The 24,551-nt window shown below is 42.3% G+C and overlaps 1 long non-coding RNA gene across 3 annotated transcripts in view; it reads right to left on the reverse strand.

The window, feature by feature from the left end:
* LOC127482407 (uncharacterized) overlaps positions 1 to 24,551 on the reverse strand; it is a 101,000-nt gene that overhangs the window by 13,847 nt on the left and 62,602 nt on the right. Inside the window, exons 1-4 of one of the 3 annotated variants that reach the window (XR_007908596.1) lie at positions 18,027 to 18,070; positions 13,349 to 13,646; positions 12,970 to 13,029; positions 10,014 to 10,370 (exon numbers count right to left, since the gene is read on the reverse strand). This is a non-coding gene — a long non-coding RNA (uncharacterized LOC127482407). Of the gene's footprint in view, positions 1 to 10,013; positions 10,371 to 12,969; positions 13,030 to 13,348; positions 13,647 to 18,026; positions 18,071 to 24,551 lie in introns of those variants that run through there. The other 2 variants (XR_007908594.1, XR_007908595.1) reach the window with 2 other exon arrangements.

Below are 24,551 nucleotides of genomic sequence, written 5' to 3' on the forward strand. Positions count from 1 at the left end.
AAAGTGCTTTGGGGTTGTGTTGTGTCATTAAGACCAACATGAGGAAGCGGCAAGACTTATCTTAATCTTGCTGATTGCCTCAATTAACACAGTCCCTATAGTGTCCTCCTTGATATCTAATCCTCACAGTTTCTTGTTCTGTACTTTGCTCTGACAATGTTATCAGATCATTGCTAAGGGTATAAAAGTACATATTAAGTAAGCAAGGATGTGGCAGTTATTTAGAGAAGCCACGTGCTTAATTAACATGGAAATCAAGCAATGGACTATTAAGTCTTTCACATAAGGGAAGAAATTTACAGGCCCTAAAAATAAAAAGTTTTAAAAAAAAGAAGGAAGGAAAAAATTTATAGGAGGTTAATTATAAGCAGAATTCAAAAGTTATGCCACTCATAACAACCTGTCTACCCCTGGCAAACACTTTCATCATTTGGAAATAACTTTTCACATACAGCAACATAAGCAAGCGGCAAAAAAGAGGGGGGCTGTCCTCCCACATATCACACATCCAAGATGTAGTGAAATTATCTCTAGACTCATGGGACTTTTCCTTATTCCTGAGGGTAGCCTCTACTCCCAGAGCAGTCCTCAGTACATTCCTCAGTCATGCGAAGACAAATAAACATGAAGATGCAGATCTAGGGAACTTGATGAAATGATGATCTATATCTTTCCAGCCAATTCTGCAAATGATGCCTAGCAAAAAGATTGCTGTGCTGAGAAACAAAAAAAAATCCCTAGCTGAGAGTAAAAGTCAGTTTGGGAGGCTGACAACCTTGAACTGGCAATGAGTGCTGCCACCAGAAGCAATCTCATGGTTGAAATTGCTTTCTGCTCTCTGATGTGCCATCTGATGCTCTGGACAGCTTTCAATAAGTGTCCCAGGGCCAGGATGCTGCAGGGAGTGAGCATGACCATCAAAAGGGAGCACCTGCAGGTCCTTCCCCAGGACAGCAGGTAGGCAGGCAGTAGTTGTTCTCCACTGCGTGCATCCTGTAATGAAACCTCATCTTGAGAATTGTGTTCACATCAGTATGAGCTTTCTTTCTTCTGAAGTCTCAAGATGAGAGCCTCCAGTTTAGAGATTTTCCTTCTTTTTCCTTTTTTCCCCATCCCATCTCACCCACCGTGTGCAACACATGGGATCATGTTTTGGAGGAGAACGATGGAAAGCGAAATGTTCATATCAACCCCTGCATACTTAATCATGTCAATCCTTAAATATTTTATCTGAATCAATCTTTTAAATCAGCTCAGCACTCACTGGCTCACTGGGCAACTGCTGTGAAAGAGCGCAGTAGAGGCTCTGATGGTGAACGCCTGCTGCAAAGGGTTTTTCCTCTCTTTTCTCTGCCAAAATTTTAAGCTATGTACACCTGTTTCTAAGCTAGGAAATCCACTCTGTCTTTTGTATTGCCTTTCCTAACTGCCTTCCTGACTGTATGTTGCAGTGAGATGCCAAGACAGCACCAAAAGGAAATATTTCTAGAAGAAGAACAAATCTCTACTTGTGGAGTCCCATGTAAGAATATCCCATCCTTACTGCTCACAATGCAAACAGCACCTCATTTGCATTTCTGTGGTTAAATGTAGATGGTCTAAAATAAGTCATTGTCAGACTCCTGTAAATATTGATGACTGCTTTGGGACCTGGTTTGTAACCATTTCTTTCTCTTCTGTCACAATCTGAGAGCAACATATTAGCAGAGACACCGATGGGAGGGAAATAAATACCTTTGCTTAGTGGGTGATAACAAAAGAAAAGAAGAAAGTTACAGAGGAAAATTTCCAGATGAATAATGAATCGAGCCCAGGTTGGAGGCTGGTGAATCTCAATTAGAAGTCTGACATATCGTCGGCCTCCTGCCTTTGCAGTCCCTGCACTCGAAGGGCTGTTCGATACCAGCTGCACGTCTGTGTGCTCCCCACCTGCTGGTGACTGTAAGGCCAGTGACGGAGCCGGTTGCAGGACCAGGTGAGATGCAGTCACCCAGGCTGGGGATGACACTACTGCTTCTCTCATGCAGACGAAAGGACAGAGAATGTGCCAGCAAAAATGATGGGGAAAGGTGACTGTGGCCACCCCGCCGCCCTCCAGAGATTATCAGCAGGTCCGGTGAATTGTATTCATCTTGTCTATTGTGAATAGATCTTGACACTTTTTCTTTCTGCTTTTATTTTTTTTCCCTAATGACAGTTTCAACACTGCTATTTGAGATGTCTTGGTGAAGTGCCTGAAGTTACAAAGGAGGGAGTGAGAACATCAATATGCATCTGCTCTTTCCTGCAGAGAGTTGTCATCAGTCATCTTGTCTGGACTAGCAGGTGAGGGATAGTATGACCCAAAGGGCAGCCCTGGAACTAGGAGGCAGGTGAGGTTCTCCCAGACTGTGCTATGAGAAGTTCACATCTTTGGGCCTCAGTTTCTCTAACTCTAAAATGAGAAAAACACTTCTTGCTCCATTTTATTTCATGTCTTGGAGAAAAAGTACTCGGTAAGTGCTACAGTTTATTATTCTAATGTGACTGTAAAATCATGATGTCTTTATTGCAGAATGATCTTTAAAACATGAAGCATTAGGATGGTGACTAAAATCATTAGTATCAAATTGTTCTGCTTTTGCCCTGTCATATTGATACTTCAAAGCAAAATTGTCCTCTGGGTGTTTATAAGAGTTTATGAGGATAACTTATCTTTTCAAACCGTGTTCAGGAGGGCAAAAAAGCCCCCAGATGTTTTCTTAATGAAAAAGGACTAAGGTTTCTGCCCGTTTAACTCTGAAGCTGTCCCTTAATATTTAAATTTCTTACTCGCTAACAATCAGTATGATGAAAAATCAACAGTATGTAAATGAATCTTCAATTTTTCAGAAGTGATGCCGGCAGATGTCCCCACACCTTAGTCCCATCCAAGGCTATTGAGCACACTGAGACACTGAAGAGGTGACATATGTGGTGCCCCATTCCTCCATCTGCCTGCAGCAGGGGAGTGAAGGTGTCTCTGCTCTCTGGTGTGAGTGTCCGCTGGCAGGGACCAGGTTTCTCTGTTGTTTTGGGGTGCTTGACACCTGGCACAGGGAAGCCACATCCAGGAAATAGCTGTCTTGGGTACAACTTCATCAGAAATACAGTACAAACAAGATGGCACTGTGCACTGCGCAGCTGCTGGGCTTGTCTGGTTCTCCAGAACTGTTCTATCTTCTCTGTCTTACAGGTTATATTCCCACCAGGTTAACAGGGGTTTGAGTCTTTGTCCTCTCCCTCCATCCTTGTTCAGGATGGACTGCATTGTAAAATCACGTTTCCTCTTCTGACAGAAAGCCCAAAGGCATTTCAGGAGTCTTGGTGAGTGTCCCCTGCTATGTGGGGACACACCATTAACAACCTTCCTCCATCAACAGCTCCACTGGAGCAGCTTTCTCACTCTCCTCCAACTTGTCATTCCAGGATCTTTCCTTGTCTTGCATACATGTTTTACAGATCATGAACATGCTTGTGATTGCCATGATTCCTCTATTTTGACCCAATCCACAAGTACCAGGAGGGAAGCTGGGAAGCTTTCTTCTCTTTTTTTTTTTTTTTTTTTTTTTTTTTAGCCCAGCTATTTAGCAAAAAAAGCTACTGGCATATGTGTTTATTTGCTTTTTCACTCCCTTTTTTCCTCCATGCCAGCTTTCCCAAATGACCCTGGGATTTGCTAGGCAGTTTCCAAACAAATTTGATCAAATGGAAGTGGCTTCAAATGCTACAAATATAGCAATGAATTAAATATGTCTGGAGTTTTTCCCTGGCACAGAACAGTTCTTGTCCATGTGATTCAACTACTTTTTCCCCACACTGTGTATTTGGAATGATCCTGGGCTTTATTGCTGTATCATGTCCAGGATCTGCTGGGAGAGTGCTGGTCAGCACAGGCCAAAATGGGGCAAGGGGTCATCATCATCATTGTGCTGAAGAGATGACTATATACCCATGGCCACAGCTTAGTTTTCTAGGATAAATGTAACCAATGGATATGCCTGCAAATTGAACAGAAATGGAAGCCAGATAGCAAACAGCCAGAAATCTACACCAAATTGTCTCCTGACACCAGGAAGCCTGGCTACAAGACACAACATCATGGCAAACCAGATTTCATCAGCTCAGGAATGAGTTGGTAGTGACTGGCTGAATGGAGCAAATGCTCCAGGTTTGTGAAGATGGCCAGACCCAGGGACATTTGCTTGTACAGCACTGCTTATGACTGCTTCAGAAAATGTGTGGGAAAGTGCTATTCCCAGGCCCTTACATCAGAAGTTTAACAAGGTCACTGGGTGTGTGCTGAGTAAAGGAGCCACCTCATCATCACCTCTGTCACATGGTCTGAAGCCCAGCCCTAGATGGTGTGATAGAGGTCACAGAGACCAGGCTTTTCAGAGGCAATAACTGTAGCTGGTCCCGATTTAAATGGAAATAACCTCTAATGGGCTGTAACCCCACAACCACCCAGAACGGGAAGTGCCTGTGGTCCTCGAAGAAGTGCAAACTAAAGGGACTGCAAAAAGCCGGCAGAAGGATCTGAGTAAGACTGTTTTGAGGTCTCTGAACCATAGGGGACATCCCATAGGCAAAGCTGGAGACCACAGCTAGTCACCAGGTATAGGGTAGGAAGAGATAAGTACTCCTGCCTTTAACTGTTTTTCAGGATTCCACAAGTTTGTGTCTGGCTCTACAATCAGATTTTCAAAGTGCACATGAACAATTCAGTTTTTGACGACTTGGTTTCTTCAGGGTTTCAGGGAAGCTCCTCGGTCTGTGATACACAGCAATACGTGTAAATTTAATGTCACAAGTGAAGCCCAACCAAGGGAAGACTATGGCTCTGAAGCAACTATTGAAAATTACTATTATGTATTTTATGGCAAACCAGTTCATTAGCATTTAAATTGATTCTTAAATATTTTCCTAGAAATTCACAGAAATGTAAGCCTTAAATTCAGGACTGGTAAAGTTTTGTGATTTTTATCTCTAATTTTAGATTGCAATTATATGGCCATGCAATTTCATAGAGCTGCTTTAAAATGCACAGATTTGTGTTTTGCCTTTAATGAGTACAAGAAAAAAAGAAAGGAAGCAGGCCTTATCCCTATGCAAAACTGATGGCAAATCCTGATATTCTTGGACATAAGCCCCCTCATGCATTCAAGTTACACAGCTTGCAAATTGAAATCCTAGACAGAAGATATCTCTTTTAAACTGTGTACAGGATACAACATATAAATCCAAAGGAGCTGAACAACCCTGTAAGTTGAATGGCATAGATGTCAGCCAGTGAATACCTCTATTCATAGATTCATAGAATCATTAAGGTTGGAAAAGACCTCCAAGATGATCATCAAGTCCAAACACCACCATATCAACTAAACCACACTGCTCTCAACTTGGTTCAAAATACAAGTGAAAAGGCTTGAGTGGCCTCCATCCCACCTCTGTCTGCTCCTGAGGGGGTTCAGCCATAATGCTCTCTGTTTGACTGCACCTGCCCTGCCCCACCAGTGACTGCACACGGAGAGGAGCTGTGGCTTGCAGGGGGTGAGTCACACTCACACTGTGCTCACATCGATACTGTGCGGACAGAAGCGATGGGCCTTGCCTGTCTCAGCTGTGTACCTCAGGCCATTAGTTTCCCTGCTAAATTTCACCACCCCCTCTCAAAGCATTAAAAAAAGTATTTCCTATGTGTACAAAAAGGCAAAACTCAGCATAAGCCAAAACTGTGTGGCTTTTCAGTGACCTCTGTGATTGGGAGCACTTTTTCACTACATTTATTTGATCCTGGTAGTTAGTGCCACCCCAGGTCAATCCTTATGAGTTTTGCAATTTTGAGAGGTGTAATTTATCCAGATGTGGTTTCCATGACTGAGAACTCCACTGCCACTTACCTCAATCATGACTGAAACGTGAAAATCTTCAGAGACTGACAACTTAACAAATGGACACTTTAGCAATATTGCTCATCTGCTTGAATCTATATTTTAATTAGCTTGAGGAAGATATAGAGGCTGCTTTTCCAGGTGTGAGCTACCACAAGACCCTGGGGGAAAAGAAAGAAACTACTGAAGGGAAGGATGCACTTATGCTATTATGGCCACAGAAGACTGTCTTCACTCAGTCCTGCCTTGTTGAAAGTGCTGCTAATATTGTACATGAAACATCCCTTCTCAGGCTTCTTCAGGAGCTCTGATGCGGAAATCATTTTACATGATGAAGTACTACAACACTGACAATCACACATCTTCAGTATTGCATTAAAAATGAAAAAAGGATGCTTGAAAACATCCTTGTTGAGTATTACTGAAGACATCTGATTTTGTTGTGAGAAAGGTTAGGTCAAGCTCTATATGTTTCTTATCCATGTAACAAGCATTATCACAGGGAAGTTAAGGGTAGAGAGAAATTACTGTCACAGAATTTTATTTTAGTGAACTAAATCTTCAATACAAAGGGTCTGACTGCAGTTTCTCTTTAACAATAAAAGTTTGATTATGAACTGAATGTCACCAGTTCAGCAGAGTGTATCTCACTAAGTGTTAAGTTCACTTCCTTGCCAGGAACATATATCTGTTCATTAAAACATCAGGCTACTTACTCTAGATTTTGTACTCTATCAAAGGGGACACTGCACAGCTCAGGGATGCACATTTCCTCTCCCACATTTCTTTTATAAAACTCACTGTACTTGTAAAAATCACAGTTAAAAAATTTAGAAATTTATGTGAAGAAACAAGGTTAAATCAAAAGCTTACAAGAAAATCCTCTTGATGTGATTTGAATTCAAGGTTACATCCAGGTGGTCCAGACCATTCAACTCAATCCATGACTCAGAACATTTGAAAAGGAGCTGATCTGAATGGGACTGTGAACTTTCCATCTTTGACTACCCATATGATTTATTATAACAGATAACACATTTATTTCCAAGAACCTAATCCAAACCCCAGTACAGTCAAGAGAAACCTCACCACTGACTTCAAAACCAAAACTTATCACATTACCAAAAAAAAAGAAAAAAAAAAAAAAAAAAAAAACAGTCAAATGAATGATGGATTGTTCTATCTCCACAGAGCACAGAGTGGCTTCAGTTTTAATGCTCATACTTCAGCTTTAACTCCCAAATTGTTTTGTGCATGTTGTGGAATGTCACATTTATTAAATCATTTTTCATAGGTGTGCCAGAAGAATAAAGTAAAAACAAAACCTGCAAGTGTAGGGTTGTGCATAACTCTGACACCACAATTGTGGTGCTGTGCTCAGGGCTCCATGCAGACTGGTGCAGGTACCAAGAGGAAAGCTCCCCCCATGGTTTCAGCAAGGGTTGGATTAGGCCCTTCACTTTGAGTGTACCTTTGTCAAGAGGCTCCCAAAATCAGACAGCTGAGCTATTTTAGTGCTAATGTTTCCATCATCCAGAGATGTCTGACATGGTTGAACAATGCTTCCCTCTCTCACAGCCCCTTGAGAGGGCTGGGAAACAACTAAATGTATCAGAAGAAAAACTTGCAGAGGTTCTTGTACATCCCAAACTAAGATGAAGCAGATTCGTTGCTGAATACAGCCAGAGAGATTTGACCATAAAAGAGCAGTTACTATCTACCTAAATGATCTTGCTAATATCTCTTTCTCTCAGTGACTACAGCCTTTTATATCTTATATAGCTGGTGTACCAAACGCATAAACCTTTTCTCCTGATAGCCCATTAGGTATGCTTTTGAGGTACAGCCTCAGTAATGACTTCCTTCCAATATAATTGTATTTTAATTACACATTTAAGGCCAAATTCTTTCCTCATCTATCCCAACTAAAACTCTTTGAAACCTTATTAATGTTAATTAAGTAGAAGTTGATGCAAAATTTCTAACTGCTGAATTTTGCATTAAAAATTTTAAATTCATTTAAACATGGCTTTAATTTCCATAAGCACTTCAATTCGTAGTGTGCTCCCTCATTCAGTCTTTCAGAGCAATAACATCAAATATATGAAACATGATATTAGGACATAGCCCACCTTTAAATGCTTCCTCATTTGCCACAGTTACCTGAGGGATGTTTGCTACAGGCTCTAACAGGACTTCTCTCTTATTAACACCAGTAGCAGTGCTACTCCATAAAGGACAGCAGAAATTATTTTGAGTTCTTTTATTCAAGTATTTCTATATTCTCAGTTCTAGAGCAGGGAGGGTGAGGCACAGGTTCTATGTAGGAAGCATTTAGAGGTGACATCAGGAAGCACACAGCAAGGGGGTGACCTGCAGCTGGAGATAAACTGTCCCTTTCTAAGAGGTGGGACAGAGCTTATGTCATCAGCCAGTGCAGTACACACACCACTGCAGCATCAGCCCTGCTGACTAATGCCCTGTTGTCCAGGCAAAGAAAGACAGCCTGGAAATGAAGCAGGCAAACTGCCATAAGGGCCTTGTGTCACTGAGAGGTCAAAAAACCAGTCTGAGGTGTCCATGTGAACATAGAATTGATACGTGGAGTTGGTCATGAAAGACAGTGGGAAAACTTGGAAGTAAAACTTTTTACTGTCTCACTGAGCACGGAGGACAAGAAGTGACACGAGAGAGTCACTTATTATTTTCAAAATAATACTTGGAACAATTGAACCATCGAGAAAGTTATTTGAAGACTTGACCTGGACAGAATAAGACTGTAAAGGGACTCAGTAATTGTGCTCAAAACTGAGAATAAAAATAAGGGGCAATAGAGCCTTATGTTTCAGATGTAAGATCTCTGACACTATGCTATCATCGGAGACATTATGGAGCCCCTAATTAAAAACAAGGGTTGCTTGCAGGATTCCAGCGTGCAAGGAAAATTATTAAGAGAAACAGATGCAGCCCTGGAGAGACTAGCCAGCATCACAAAGAAGTCACTGATGAGTGCTCAGACAACTATAACACATGTCACTGGGACTCCAAAGCTCTCAGGTGAGGAGAGGGTACTGCCCAGCAATGTCTCTGGCAATACAGCGAGCAGGGCACGCTGTGTGGAGTACCACACAGATGTCTGTTTGCAAAACCTTGACAGCCAAGGAGGGAGGCTCCAGTAACCACTGTAACCTACTGCCCACAATGGGCACTGCAGGATGTGCCTGTGCTAACTCCCAGCATTTTTTTAAGTAGCGACCCAGTAGCTCCAGCAAAGATCTGACATTGTTTATTCAACATACACTGAACATGTGGTAGACAGCCTTGCCTGAGCGAAGTCGCAGAGCATATCCTTTGGCCAAACATGAGTGCCCACAGCAAATACTGTCAGACAGGGAGAGCAGTGAGCTGGCAGGGAGATAGACCTGACACATGGGAATAAAAAAAAACAACAACTACAAAAAAGCCAAGCAAACTGGACAGATTGGTTTGCTTTTAATAACAGAAACGTGTACAGCCACCCCAGCTCATTGCCCCAGCTCCACCGAGACCAGCTGCCTTGGAGCAGCTTTCTAGGCTTTTGGAAGCCTTACGTGTAAAGGGAGTGAGGTTGGAGGTTTTGATGTGGAGCAAAACAGTGGTGAAATCAGATTTGAGCCTGAATAATGAAAAAAGAAGTCTGCCTAAGAGAAATTCCTGGGAGAGAATTTAAAAAAAGTAGGAGACAGAGCTGGATCTGAGTAAGTCAGAAGACGTTATAGTCATGTTGGACATGACATGCTGCATAAAATAGTGTGCAACAACAGGTCAGAAGCTTCGTGTGAGTTTCAGGGGTATATCTGTAATTGCCAGTTATGCACAAAGTCCCATGACACAAAGAGGAAAGTGAGTCTGACCCTTCTATAGCCTCTCCACTTTCAGTTCAAATGTCAAAGTCACATCTATTGTCATTTCTAGAGAACTGTAGACAGATACAGGGGACAGGAAGTCTGGAAACCATTGAAAAGTCTGGAAAAATCCTGGAGATGTTTGTTATAAGTGGTGTCATTTATTGTTATAATCCATGACATTGGCCAGATGTTACAAACCTTGTAGTGTGAAAGAGCCCTAGCACCTGATGCCACCCTCAAGCCCAAGGGGAGAAGGTTGTGAAGACATTTAGCTTGTAAGGTCTTGAACAGACAGGAGACTCTGCTAGTTGAGACCTCCTATCTGAGAAGTCAGACAGCCACCCGTCACACCAGATCACCACAGCCTCAAAAAATCATCACTCTTCCTCAGGAGGGGCAACCACTGGGCACACTAGGAGAGAACAGCACCTACACTGCAGATGTAGTAGGCAAGGTAAAGCCAAAATTGAAAGATCTCCCAGCATGAAACAGCAGAGCTGCAGATGAGTTAGGAGAGAACTGGAGGTCAAACCAACGCAGGATGTCCCAGGGCCCCTCCACATTTAGCAGACTGTGAACAATTAAATAGGTATATTTTATTATTGCTTGTTTCACATTAATGTTGGTTGTTAGTGTGTGTTGTTTGGGTAATGAAGGTGTAAAGAAAGGTAGGACGCTCTGGCACAAGGCAGCTGGACCTCTCTCTTTGGGACTGAGGAGTCCCTGTTATATAAGTTACCTACTGAAACTGTTTAAAACTGTTTCCTGGCAGGCTCTTGGGCTCTGCCTGATGGCTGAGAAGCAAGCCTACAGCATCATCTGCAGCTGTAATACCTCTGGAAATAGCTTTTTTCAATAAGGAACTTGTTTCACTTTTACAAGAACCGAAGGGCTTTTTGACTGTTGCTCAGCATGTGTTACCTGACATGCCAGGCATTCCCAGCAGCCACGAGGAGAGTCAGGAAGGGAGGAACTGCTCTGAGTACTGAGATGAACTTTCTCATTTTGCCAAGTCTTGGCAGACAGGTAAATTTTTTAAAGGTGATATTTGCTTCTAAATGCAACATGTAACTCGTTTTGCTGCAGTCTATCCACCTAGTGTGCTGTGCTTGCGAGTACAAACTTACCAGTACCAGTTAACATGACTCAGAATTAACAAGGAAATATATGTTTTTCTATCAGAGAAAGAGTGGTTCACATTAAAATATTTCAAAGTATTCTGCAGTTCTCTCAAAGTTTGAAGATCCCTGTTCCTTGCCTGCTTAAATATAAAGAAGTGGATCTTAATGATACATTTCTGCATAATTGAAAATGCTCAAACACAGGTAGAAAGACAAAGAGAGAGAAAGCTAACTGGAAGTAGTTTCCCAATATGTGCAAGTCACTTGATCTTGGCCAACGGAACCTGCAGTTTCAACTCATTTAGGCAATCTGGAAAATTCATTCTGGATATGAAATATGCTTATTGGGCAGCTGCAGGGCCTGTCAATTCTGTGCTGTAGCCAGCCCTCAGGAAAGAGAGGTCTCTCAGTGCCTGCAACCAGTGTCCTTGACAGCTTCCAGTCCTCGTCTCCTTCCAAACAGTAAATAAAAGCATAATGAAACAAGAGCAGCTAATGCAAACGCCCAAAAGCTGATTTTGGAACGAGGAGCATGAGATCAGAGAAGTGCAAGCGGCATCTCCCCTCTCCTCCAAGTACTTTACAGCCTTTAGCAGCTCAGACACATCCTGAGCCAGACTGGTTTTCTGTGTATTCAGTAGCTCTCAGGGGAGTTTCTCTTCTATGAATTCATTCAACCTTCTCTCAAGGCTGCACTGGTGATCAGTGTTTTCTACGCAGCCGGTCACACCAAGGAAAAAGAGAATCAATATTCACTTTGGTCATGGCCTTACCAATACTCGGCCATTCCCTGATGTGTCTTTGTGTTAACAACCCCATGTGAGGGATAGGAATGAGATCAGCAGCTGCCAGCAGGGCCCTGTGCCATAGATATTTCCAGATAATATTTTTTTCTCTCTCTCTTAAGGGATGGAGTGCAGCTGACATTCCTGTCCTGTTATTACACAGATGCATATAATGCATATAATGCATCTGGCAAATACACTTTATATATTTACTTTATTAAAGTAAATATAAGGAAAAGAAAATCTCACAAATGAAACCAAAAAGCCAAATCAACATGAAAAGTGCATTGCTGAGATTTTGTGCCATGTATATATGTGTATGCTAGTGTTTAGTAATATGCAGAAATTACAGATATGAGTTGAGCCTTCTAAGGCTTTATGCTAGTTTCTCCCTCTGCAAAATAAAATTCTCAGTGGAGGAAGCATGACATTTTTCCTTTCATATTTTAATTTGACAAAATTAGCTAAATACCTTTCCTAAAAGAATGAACCTGAATTGAATTCAGTTGAGTTGCTGAGTGAAAGAATTAATTATTTTCTTAATTTCCTCTAGGAAAGAAAAGTCTCTGCATTACTTGTACATGCCATCAAACTAAAACAGTGTGAAGAAGTATGAGTTACTCAGCAATGAAATGTTATGGAGTAAATGGGAGGCAACTGTTAAAAATCCTCAACTGAGCAGCCAAGGAGAAAATTCCTTCATGATACATGTAGGTGACATAATCCTGGGAACACCCTTCCCACAAGTGTGGGCCTTCTTTGCAGATTCCCCAAGGAGATATCTGCACATCATTTGCCAACGTGGTTGTAGATTTATGTCTTTGTTTTCTTAGAAATATGAAATTTTGTATATTCATTGATTTTCAGTCTAGAATTAAACAATTACAATCAAATGGTACATCGGTCCTTATAAACTTGCCACAGACTTTTAAGTTCTTCCCTCAAGTTCATATTTTCTGGCTGAACTGAAGCATGTCTTCTGCAATTAGAAAAAATAAAAATCAAGCATTGGTTTAAAGACATCAGGTATTAGAAAACTGTCAGACAGAATCTGATTCTTGGTCTGAGTTATCTTGTGGTTTTCATCATGAGGTTCATCAGTCCCCGGGCATCTGTGAACTACCCCTTATGCGATCATGAAATGTAATTGAGGAAATGAAGTTCTTTGTCTCTACATAGTATTTGACCTGTGTAAAATGTCCTTGAAAACTTATATTTCCATTGAAAGAAGTTGAAGAACCTATAAATGTAAAAAATTACTTACCTAGTGTCTAGAAGTACCAGCACTAGACCCTTCAGAGAACGATGCAAGCAGTCCCATACTCTGCAATTATAAAGTAATGTGTCCGAAGGGGATATTATTCCTATCCCAACCTTTCATGAAGCTTGTTTATGCCCTGAAGCACAAGTTTATTTCACTTTTTGAGACAATTTCTATTCCATGCTGTAACTCAGAGTGGCTTTTTGGAAATCACTAGATTAGTGGTCAGTTTTCTAAATACCAGCACAGCATCTGACATCCCTTTCTTCAGCATTATCCTTCAATAAATTACATAAATATATCCTATCATAGATACAGCAGTTACTATATATCAAAAGAAGTAAAAATTTGCCTAATTCTCATACTGATATCCCAGTCTTACCTGGAGAGGCAAAGATGGGATGTGTCATGCTGGAAGCTGCCTCCACGGGCACTAGGGAGAAGAGGCTGAGTTGTAAGACAGTTTTACTTTCACCTTGGTGGGACTGTTATCAGACACCTGTGTGGAGACCTCAGCAATTTTCCTACTCCTTCTCTGTCTGAAGTCTGATCACTTTTGGTCTTGATCCTTGTACTGGCATCTTTTTCACTGCCGTGCGCTGGTCACTTCAACCTTCTCATGTCCTCAGTCTTGACATTAATAGACATGCTGATAAGGAAGGCACAGGCCCAGACCTAGCCTTTGGGGAGAGAAAAAAAAATTAGAAGTGAAATAGATTTTGAAATAGGAAGCACTTTTCCTATGTTGAAGAGTCACAACAGTCCCAAAATGAGAAGGCATGTTTTAGTGATTAGTTGCAGTTAATCCTAAGAATGCTTTAGGCTTTGTCATAAGTCAAACACAATATCCTCTCCTCCTTGGAGAAGTGAGATGTGGGGTTTCAGAGTGGAAGAACAAAAGCTTTACAAATGAGGTATTTGTAATAATTCCTCCACAGCAGCTATCTACACTACATAATACTTCCCCCTAAAACAGAAATCTGCCTTGAATAAAAGGAAGAAAATTACATTAGAAGAGACAAGTCATATCTAAAACCTGCATGTAAATCAGAAGTTCATTAGGAGAGTATGCAGAGAAGCTTTTGGAAGGTAATTTTGCTACTAACTAGTTTTTCCAAGAATGAAGTAAGGCTTTCAAAAGCATCATTGCTCTAAGTATTTCAAATTATCTACTCTACCTGATACTATCTCTTCTCACAGAGATTACAAAGCACTTAAATTTTTACCCACTTTGTTACAGAAATCCCCAAGGAAGGTTTCAATCTGTTTGCAAGCACTGCTCTGAGAAGATAGCAGAAGTTTTCAAAACTTCCTCCAGCACATCTAGAGTTAAATGCTTTTTACAGTATTGCCTCTGTATCATAAAGTTCTTTGTTCAGAAACTTACCACTGAGTCATGCAAAAAAACCCCACTCTGGACCAAAACTCAGTCTACAAGGGTTCAGCCAAGAAACAATATTTCCTGGTACTTTGTCCCTTTCTTTTTTCTGGTGCTGAAATAGAAAAGGATTCTAAGTGCTCTACTGTTTCCAAGCATGAATGTGCTCCTATTACTCATAAAATTACTTTAATTTTAAAATGAAATGGTGGGAGCTTATAGCTGAGATTGTTGATGATGTTTCAAGCATCAGGCAAGCTCCGCCGCGCTGGCAGTCACAGATGGCCCAGCCATACCCTATGACATCTCCCATTTCGTAGCAGTCCAAACACTCACTTTTATTTAGGCAAGTCCACCTTTGGTACCCATAGGGGCATGTTATAGCAAAGGTCATTAAGGAAAGTATCACTCAGTTTCTGTCTCTCCCCATAGCAAGCGAGACCCGCGTTTTGCAGTGTGGAAACATGTACTTTGTAGGGACACAAAAGGGCTGGGACATCTTATCCCTCTCACAGCCCAGAGCAGCACTTAGCAGTGTGACTGTGTTTTATTCTGGCTTGCCACAGACCCACACCAGACTCATCTGCTTGCAGCATTTTCCAGTAAGGTTGCTTCTCAGGGGAGCGGAAAGGGTTATGGATCGAGGTAGGTGAAAGCTGGTTCAGCTTCAATCGAAACCATTTCTTGCTACAGTTTTGTACTGACATACAAGGGGTTTTGCTGCATTCTGCTTTGTGTGCTGAAGTTAGAAGAACTCCAAATAAGAAAAAAATTTAAAAAATTTTTAAAAAATTAAAAAAAAAAAAAAGAAGATGCACAGAAGAAAACTTGTGTGGAAAAAAAGGCCAAAGAATGAATCTTTCTATAAGCTCCTTTACGAGCACTGCTGCCTGCTGTGCTTTGAACACAAAGGTTAAAATCCGCAGGTAAAAATCCAGGCATTCCATGGACTGGAAGAGCTTTCCCTTTGGCTTTGGTGTACCTAAGTTTCCAGACAAGGTCACTACTTTTCTGTCTTACAGGCTTGCAAAGTTCCTGTGGGTCACAGCAGCTGCGTGAGGAATCCACATGCCATTCTGAGCAGAACTGGAGGAAAGGGACAGCAGAGAAGTTGACAGAAAATGGTCTGGTGGAAGGTGTCCGTGTCCATGGCAGGGAGGTGGGAAGCAGAGGATCTTTAAAGTCCCTTCCAACCCCAGACATTCTATCATTCTATGAAAATACACCATTGTGGTAAAGCAGGCAAATGTCTGTATGACTGTGTTTGGCTGCTTCCTCTCCCAATTGCATCTTCTGCCTGCATGAATACATGGCTGAATCAAGACTATCTGGGAAACCGATCAACAGCAGACCAGTAGGAAAGGTGACACAATTAGGGCATCCTGGTGGCCTACGTTCAATGCAGCTGGCAGTCATCTGGGAGAGAATGTTGCTCACCAGCTTCTCTGGGGCTGGTACATGAAGGAGTTTCTCAACCCAAAGCACAGCCTCAGGAAAGACCAGGAGCTTCTGAAAATGGCTGCGTTGTATTAATAACTGAGGGAATCACAGAGCTAGAGGGACAAATACCCAAATCCCTTAAGATATGGCATCTATTTGACCTCTCACAGAAATAGCGTTGCATTCAGAGAGAAAGCAAAACATTTTTTGTGTTCTTCCAGCATTGCCTCTTGCATTTACTCCAGCACGCTATATTTGGTATGGTTGTTTCTGTAGGAGAGCTACTCTCTAACAACTGTCATCACGTAGAAGCAGCAAATCTCCTGGGGGTTTAAGGCAACTTTTATTTAGACCCACACTTTGTTATGATACCAAGTTTAGTCTCAGCCATGCTGCAAACCGAAATCCCAGCGTCTGTGGCTGCCCACAAGGTAAAGGTCCACATTTCTTCGGTTTCACTGTATTTTGCAGTGTCACTGCCCATGCAAAACTGCTCCTGTTAATCCAGATCATTGACTACAGATCAGATGTCTGGAGATGGAGAGAGAGGGTGGTGGCAAAGACAGCATGCAGTGTACACTGATGGGGACAAGCAACAACTGCGTAGTTGTCAGCACAGAGAAAGGGATGCTTGTCTTGCAGGCGTGATATTTGGGATGGAAGGATGGAAGATTGATTTAACTTCTTTGATGTGCCATATCTTTCTGGTAAAGGTTTAAATGCTATTTCTGGCTGCCACACTGATTTTCATTACCATGGATCCCCTTTTTGAGGTGAAGACTTTCTCTCAAAGGAGTTTCCTAAATGTTTTTAGCTTGGAGTAATGTTATATTTTAAATTACAGCACAAACACACGCACACACATATGCACCAACTCATACTATCTGTAGGAGATCTGTGTATGATACTGTGCAATTTTAGTTTTCAATCACAGCAGCATTTAAATTATGGATTTGCTTAAAAAAAGAAAAAAAGAAAACAAAATATAGCTCATCCAACATGCAAATACAACACCCTGTCTTGTTTGCTCCTGTTCCATTCATCTGGAGATTTGGAGGTATTAAATGACACAAGACCTTTGAATCTGCCCCCTCAGAAACTCTGACAGCTCAGAACATGGTGCGTTCTCCATTATTATTCCAAAATATCAGCTTGCACACTCCAGAACTATTTAAGAAATACTGATTTAATTGTACTCCCCCACATTTTTGCAACTGCCATCTTTTACTGTGAGTGTTAATATGCTGAGTGGGACAATGGTGCTGCTTTGCTGCTGTAAAGAAAAATCTTTTTCCTTGTGAATTCCAGGAATGGCTTCTTTCTGCTGTTTTAGCTGTTTCATGTAACAAATAATCTTTGCAATAGGAGAATTTGGTTCATCATGCGATTCGTGTTCTTTATAACTGTAAAATAATAGCAGACAGTTTTCCCCGTGTGTCAGTGCTTTTATTCCAGTCAAGGTTGATAAAATATTTCTTGAAGAGAAACGTACAACTCAGTCTGCATAAGAAACTCTGCTGCTGCTGATCAGCACAAGTGTGGGGGTGATATTCTGGTGTAGTGCAGTCCCATCCCTGTACAAAGCTGCCTTCATGCAAACCTAAGCTGACACAGCCTAGGCAGGGGCTTTCCTGAGGCACAGGCCATCATATGGGCATGTAGAACCCTCCTCTGCCTCCACTGCAGGGACAGACAGAGGTGATGGTTTGTCCAGAGCAAAAAACATATCCCATCAGTAAACCTCCCAGTGGTGGTTGGGTCAGATCTGCAAGTCCGTGTCAGTGCTGTATGTCAGAGCAAGCCTGCAGGATAAGTCTGCTGTAATGGTGCTGGGGTGGTTTCAAAACTGGCCATTAAACCTCTCTTTCATGAGAATAAATGATCCTATGTGCATACATCCATGTGCACGTAGTCACATACACACACATTTTTTAGGCCTTGCCAGTACTTGGGGTTTTGCTGGTGGTACTTGATAGGAGACCAGTGAAAGTTCTTATGGCTGAGATGAAAACCATGCATGATGTTACCCCTGGAAGAACTATTTGGAGAAGCCTGAGTGTTTCCAGAATAGCACAGTTTCTCTAACACAGATACAAGCAAAGCATCAAGCTCCAAAGAGCTTCTTTTTTTAGGCTTGGATCTAAGGAGTTGGAGGTGGGGATAAGCAGTGGAAGGTTGACAATGACAAGAAGGCATTCGTTTGAAGGAAAATAATAAATCTACTAAACTCCTAAAGACTTACAGCATAAAGTCTTGGCAATCCCATCACTTTTCCCAAATACAATAATTTCAGGATTCTGGTGTCTTTAGGAATAAAGAAATAGAAAAATGCTTAAGATTACAACACGGCATTTTGCAACATTTAATTATAATAAACACAACCCTATCTGGAAATACATGAAATATATTAAATAAATGCCTTTTTTTTTTTTCTTGGCTGAAAAGCAGCAGTTGTTCCTGCCCAATCATATACACCAGCCACAGGGTAGCACATGGAAGTCCTGACAGCGTAAAAATGCCACTGTAATTTTGTGGTAATTGCACTGCAATTTTAAGAAATGTCCTGAACTCTTAGTATCCCATAGAATACATATTGTTTTGTATATTCACAGACATCTAATGCCCCTGAGCTGGTTTTTGTCAGGGTTTATCTGGGTAGTTGTTTTTCACTGCTCCCTGAAGGTTTCCACAGACCTTCGTAGGCAGTCTGGTGAATTCAGTTCAGTATGTCCCGGTTCCTCTATGGGAAGAAAGGAAAGATATTGTTGTAAGACTCTGACATTTAGTTTTCCTAGGTATCAGGTGCTTCTCTACCCTCTAGACAGCTCAGTTCCCTGGCCTACAGCTCTGAGTTTCCCTGCTTTGGTCATGTGCAGAAAGTACATCCAATTAGTTCTTCCATGTGGAGAAGATGCAGAGGGTCAGCAGTGATAAATAAATCCCTGCAGGGCAGAAAGACCCATTGTCTGCAAAATAACGAACCTTGTAGCAAAAGCAAAAGAAAGAAAAAAAAAGCTTGGAAAAACACAGCTTACAACTGAAGAGCCCACAGCCCTGAGTGAGCTGAAGTTGAAAGTTCACATAGTTTTGAATCATTGCTTCAGGCTCTCTTCAGAGTCAAAGGGATCTCAACTTACAAATTGGTCATATATTTAATCCTGCTTTAGTGGCTGCAATAAAGTAAGAAGTTTTTACTGTTTGGGAGAGGTTTGAGTGAAAGCTGATACCATATGTGGCGAGAGAGAGCTTTCTTCAATTCCACAAACCTGAAATAATCACTACCACAGTGTGAGCTCCATTTCATTCAGATGCAGTGTAGGCCAAAACTTCCTTCCTAGTCCTGGACTACTCTTCTGGATATTCTTCACAGAGGTGTGAGCACGGACATTTCTGAAGCAAGCACTGGCATTATCAATCACAGCAGCACCCGAGCAAGTGATCTGATTTTAAAAATGATGAAATGAAAACTGTTGGTGCTTTTTCACCTCTGAACATCAGTGTGCTCACAGCCTTCTCTGGATGGAGGCATTTGATACTAGCCACTGCTATGAAATTTCTCCCCTCTTACTATATTATAAATGTGGGTGCAAAAACCCGAGTACTGCTATTGTTTGCAATAAGAAGCAGTGAATATCCACTCATCACTGCTGCACCATGATCACATTAGTTATAAGCACAGGTAATGGGCTGTCTTTGATGTAATTGCATTCATTATTATGATTTCTTTACCTACTGTGGAAATCAGGATATTCTGGGAGTCTTCTTAATGGAAGCAGTGGCATTTGGATGTGTATCCAAATGTATTGCAAAACTGTTCTCTGACTGTAGATTTTTGAACTTATCCCTCCTCCTCACGCCCAATTTGGCCATTTACAGGTCTGTGAAGTATAAAAATCATTCACTATGTGGCAGAGCACACCTTGGAAAACCTTCCCAATGCCGTTTGCCTACCTTCCATATATGGCAATGTTCCCTTTCTCTGCTTACCAAGAAGTCTGAATAGATACTATAAATTCAAGTGCCCACTTCACATTGCACATGCAGCAGTGTAATTCACAAGCAGCAGTGCACGCTGTGCCCTCAGCAAAGCCTGGGCTGGGTGATGGCAGCCTTGCCCCCGTGGAGCAGCATCTGCATCCGCACGTAATTTTAGAGAAACAGAGGGTACCAGAAAAAGACTCTGTGAGTGTAGCCAACCCTTCCCAGGTGAGCTGCACATCAGAAATATATAGGGTTTTTTTCTGAAGAAGCTGGTAAATGCATTTGAAACATACACAGAGATATTTTTCAGCCAGTTTAAGCCATGGAGGGGATCTTCTGTGGGCTGCAGAATAAGTGGGTGCAGTTTCAAAAATGTCTACCTTCTCTTAATAGTCTGATGCCTAATAATAATGAGTTTATTAGCCTTTCTACCTATGAGGCATAAGTATCTGTTTCCATCCATCACATGCAAACTGAATTGCCTCCAAGACTGCTGATCCCCCCTGTCAAAAGTCAGCAGCTCAGTAGGATCAAAATATGGTGTGGGGCTTGTGGAAAGAGCACCTGCTACACACACATCCTTGCTCAGACAAGTTGTATTGCATAAACCCCATTACTTTAGGAATCCAGACTCAAAAAATATTTTATTTTTGGCCTCTTTATACTATGCATTTCATTCAGCTGTGCTTCAATCACTCTTTGCCAGCTTTTCATGCTCTTGTGAGGCTGGAGAAGTCATAAATATGGCAGCTGCCTTTGAGCGTTAATGCTGGATGCTGTCCATGACTGCTGAGCTGCAATATGCGAGCCAGCGATACCACAAAGTGAGAGTTTATATTCCTTCCCTATTACATATTTTTAGTGTGTAAATCCACAGAGCAGAAGAAATTTATAGGGGAGTGAGTGGTCATGGGGAAAGTAATCTCCGTATAAAGCAGTGGCAGGTGCCTCTTTCTGCCTGGGACTCCTTCTGCTGGGAAGCTTCCCAACAGGCTGAACAAAACCTTCAACCACGGGTGTTCTTTTCTTGTGCCTCAGTTAAGGGCAAGGGGTGGTCACTGACATTGTTTATCCATTATTCATTTAGGAATGGCTCCAGGAAGCAACTTAATGTCATGTATTTTTCACTTACATGAATTGCAATAAACTGGCTTCTTCTTCAAGCCTGCCTGCACTGGGAAAATCTTCTAAATTGTTTTATGGCCAGCACAGCTTAAACTGTCTGGGGGCCGCAGCAAAGACCCAGTTATAGACAGCATGAGGTGAGTGATCAGTTTTTTCCAGTGTGGCCTCAGACTGTGGCAATAACTACACTTACTAAACCTGAATTATTAAGACTACATCACTCAGAAATATCTGGGCTTTGTTGAAATACACAGTATCTTTCTCCCTGGCACTGAAAATACTTCTATTTCACAAGTTGCCCATTCTCCCTAGAAAGGATTGGCTTTAGTGGGAGATTTGAGTTTTTCTTGCTTTGCTTTCCTAGCCTTCTCTAAAGTGGGTATTTTAAGTCGATATATCACTAACAAGCCCAGATGAGATTTCAGTGCAGCCTTTACTGTCAGAATCAAAATTACATGAAGTGTTGCATTTTGAGACAGTGATATGTGTGCAGCCAAGAGGAGGTGGTTTCTGATCTGGCTGGTTGAAATGCTCCTGGTTAAATCCCATCACATGTGAGACTCTGTGCAACAAACACACTTGTGCACTAATAAAACTGAGGGGCTGGAAAGAGAAAAAAAATGATTTCTGGGTCTAATAGGAAGTACATGAATAAATCACAACTGAAAACATGGAGCAGAGAAGTTTGGTTGATCCCCAAGAGATCCAAGAGACAGAGATGGTAGATCCTTTGTTGAAGGAAGGCATCTGAGGAGGAGGAGGTGCCACACAGAACAGAACATCTGTCTCTGCCCTCAAGACCTCCTGGTCCGACCTGAACAGTACCTGGATCATTGGATGTGGCAGATTAAAAATTGTCCTGTAGGCACAAAGACACATTTTCTGAAGACTAGTGAGATTTGCTGAATTTCAGCTGGAGTCAGATGAACATGCTTCACTCCTTTAGACAGTCTGCAAAAATAGTAGAAGCAAGGTGGGCTGTTAAAGCACGAGTCCAAGTCCTTGTGTGAAACCACCTTCCCTGGCATGGGAGGCATTCCTAGCTCAAGATAAGGTACTGACCAGGTAAGGTTAGCAGAGGCCATGCCCAGGGGGCCATAGTCAGTTGGATGTGCTCAGTCTGTGCCCCAAGAGCACCAGAAGACCCTGCTTTTCCTGCAGCTCCTGTCTCCCCTCCCTACTGGCCTTCTGGTATGAGGAGGCAGGGGCTGTGCTTCGCAATGTGCCAGGGATGAGGGCACAGAGAAAAGAAGGAAGGCAGGGAAAACTAGTTGGTTCTCAGCCTTTACCAGCCCATTTTCCTGCTGACAACTGATCCAGAGCTCCCTGTGAAATTAGGAGGCATGTGGTCATATAAAGAGACACTAGGTCCATCCCAAAGGAGGGAGAGAGCCTTCTCCAAAGCAGAAATTGTCTGTAATTCCCTTCAGTGCTCTCCTATTTTCTCAGGTAGGCTGTGGTCTCATCTCAGGTCACCCCTTTAGTGGGTTTGACTTCCAGGGTCCTCACAGCTTTGAGGGACAGTAAGAGGTAACTGGAGCTGTTCACTGACCTCTGCAAAGAGGCTGCTTGGTCCCATTTTCTTTCTAGGGTCATCCAGAAAGGAGATTCACTAGTCTGTTGGCAAGGCTGAAAACCCTGGTTTACATCAGCTCTGTGCACTGGCAGGCACTAGCTTGTTCACACCTCCATGTCCTCTACATTCCCAGAAGGAATCCTGATTCCCATTCTGGAGTTTCTGATTGGCCAAGTGACCTAACACAGGACCCTGCTCTATCTCTTGTGAAACCCCACTGGAAGGAAGTGCCTGTCTTTCTCCACCTCTGCCTCACTCCACAGCCAAACTAGCCTTATAGCTCAGGGTTAAAGTTAGGTGCTCAAGGTTAGGGTACCATGCAAAAGTCTCCCTCAAGCTCAGTGTTGAGTGTGAAGGATGCCTGAGAGCACATGTCACCTTTCCATAATCCCAGAATTAGTTTCTGTGCAACAGTGGAGGTTGTCATGTCCCTTCTTGTCTTGCCTCCCAGAAGCTAAAGTTCTCACATAAAATCCAGATGAAGATGGTTTTGGTGGGATGGTCAATAAAAAGCATACTGAATGGTGAGACAACAAATCCTTTATCTCTCTGAGAAATGACTGTATGCAGTCCTTAGTGCTAAACTGTCAAGATTGTCTTCTATCTAATGAATCATTATCTTGCCTCTATCAAACATTTAACTTTAATCTAGGCTTTGCACATTTGCTTTAGTTTATTCTTACTCCAGTTGACAGTGTGATGAAGAACTGCCTTACTAGTTCTCTTGAGGCATTTCTGGTGGCTCTTCAAGTTGCTACCCTCCATGAAGATCCTCTCAGAATTGCTAGCTGAAACACATCTCCCGTGCCCTTTCTCTGTTGAACTGAGGGATGGGGACCAGGGGGTTACATTGACTGCTGTGACAAAGGCAGCAAGCACCCCTTGTTCCCACGCAGCTGCTGCTCAGGTTCAGACCTGCAGTGAGTTCTTCTCTCTCTATTCAGCCATGCAGCTTATGGGCAGCAAAACACAGATCACGAACTGTCAGAAAACTTCCCTCCATTCTATCCATGGCAGACAGATGTGTAGGTGGGGTTTTTTTTGGTCTCAGAAGCCTGCAGCTTGATGATTCACCAGCACAAGGTTTGATGACTCCTACCCTCCAGTGTTGTTTCCTCTTCTGCAGTTACGCTGGCTGGTTGCAGTGCCCAGCTGGAAAGCTGAGGGGGAAACCTGCAAAGAGAGGGTGGGCTGGAGGCAAAGGACTCTTGCAGTGAACAAAGAAGCCCATTTCTTCTGTGTCACCCACTTCTGATATGGTCAGGCATCCCCCTGTAGATTCTGTGTCTCCCCCAACTACAAGTTAGGCAATACATTCCTGTGGCACACAGAAATATGGGAGTGTGAAACCCTTCTGAGGCTCTATTGGAAGCTGCTTGTCAGTGTCTTCCCATCCTGGCCACAGGGATGGCAATCCCAGATGCAACCAAAGATTGAGCTTTTTCCCAGCATCTGGATTGTGCTGTGGTGTGTCAGAGCTACCCCAGCCTCCCTCTCTGTCCTAAATGGAGGCACAACTCCAGCTACGGCCCTGCGAAAAAGGGATTGCAGGTGATCCTGCAATCAGGATCCATATAATCCATCACAAGCAGGCATCCATATAATCAAAGCAGAGAATGGCAGCAGCATAACAGTGTTAGTCCTCTCAAAAAAGAGCAGGTCCTCCCCAAAAAGAAGATAGGCTGCAATGGGCCATAAGTGGGAATTTGAAGCACCCAGTGTGGGTAACAGAACATCAGCTATGGACTACTGAGGAGCAAAGAGCAACATTCCTTCTCACAAATGCAAGGTTTATACTTTCTATCCCATTTATTAGCTATGTTTAATTTACATTCTGTTTCATTTGGCTGCGAAAACACCGGCATAAGTGGGAATGAAAATTCCATTTAAATACCTGCATTTATTTTCATTCTTCCCCTTTCAGTGAAAGTTTTGGTAGCAGACAAACTTCTGATGGACAGCTTGCATTCCCATCTGTGGTTTTTTTTGGTCTGTTATAAATATAAATTAGTTCATAGCCAGATATTGCCTTAACTTAATTGTTTACATAGTAACTGAGAACAGATAATGTATAGTCCTGGCATT

Source organism: Manacus candei, unplaced genomic scaffold, assembly GCF_025592945.1.
Source record: "Manacus candei isolate 608988 ecotype Guabito, Panama unplaced genomic scaffold, ASM2559294v1 h1tg000088l, whole genome shotgun sequence".
NCBI lineage: Eukaryota > Metazoa > Chordata > Aves > Passeriformes > Pipridae > Manacus > Manacus candei.